The sequence below is a fragment of the Antrostomus carolinensis genome, unplaced genomic scaffold, assembly GCF_000700745.2.
Source record: "Antrostomus carolinensis isolate BGI_N321 unplaced genomic scaffold, ASM70074v2 scaffold6880, whole genome shotgun sequence".
Taxonomy (NCBI): Eukaryota; Metazoa; Chordata; class Aves; order Caprimulgiformes; family Caprimulgidae; genus Antrostomus; species Antrostomus carolinensis.
The window spans coordinates 6,445-7,304 of NW_010288981.1; the positions used below are offsets into that span (position 1 = coordinate 6,445).

Consider the following 860-nt stretch of genomic DNA (forward strand, 5'->3'; position numbering starts at 1 on the left):
AGCAGGAGTGAGAATGAGTGATGCTAGGTAAGGATTGCCAGAGGCATCTGTGAGCTTGGAGCCTCCACGTATGTACTGCCAGAAGGCTGTAGATCCCATAGGATGTCTTTAGCTATCAATCTCTTTCACTGTGGAAGGAGGGGGAAATATTTCTAATACACCTCACCCAACTGACAAATGACTTAAGGGCAGTTTGATTTTTGGTACCCAAGTATGTAAAAATACTATGTAGTAACCTTCAGTAAATATTTAATTGAGAACTGTGGTATTTGTTATTTATGACACATCACTATCTCTTGTTCACTTTTTTTTTTTTTTTATTCTTTAACATATTTGGCACATACTTCCCTTGGAAAAAGTTGTAACTTTTTTTCCTATGTGAATATGGACCATGTAGAGTATATGCTGATTTTTAACAAGCACTTAGGGTGTGTGATGGTTGCAACAGAATGTTATTGCTGTGCATATAAAGAATATATTCACAAAGAAAATAGGAAGTATTTAAAGAGTAGACCCAGTCCCTGTGCTTCAGTTCATTTGAGGTGTGAGGCTTCCTTGTATTCCTTTTCAGATCAATAGCAAAATCAATTCATGTGAGTGGGATTTGAAGTAAACCAAACTGAGTCTGTGTTCATTAAAACATCAGTACATGTTGATTTACTGTGTGTTTGGAGGATGGAGGGAATAGATTTAATAACTTGTTTTAGGATTTTGCCATCTGCTTGCTACATGCAACAGCATGTGCAGTCAGAGAGTTACCTTTAAGAAAAATTTCATCAGAAGAATTGAAACAAGAGCATATATTTCTTGAAAGAAATAGTAGGAGAAATGCAAAAAAGCTGTTATTAATTGGAGGAGAG

The 860-nt window shown here is 35.9% G+C and overlaps 1 protein-coding gene across 1 annotated transcript in view; it reads left to right on the top strand.

Annotated features, from left to right (window-relative positions):
- Positions 1 to 860, top strand: part of LOC104525273 (mitogen-activated protein kinase kinase kinase 5-like) — a gene marked incomplete at both ends in the record, with an annotated part of 15,378 nt that overhangs the window by 6,195 nt on the left and 8,323 nt on the right. The gene's annotated exons all lie outside the window — the stretch shown is intronic.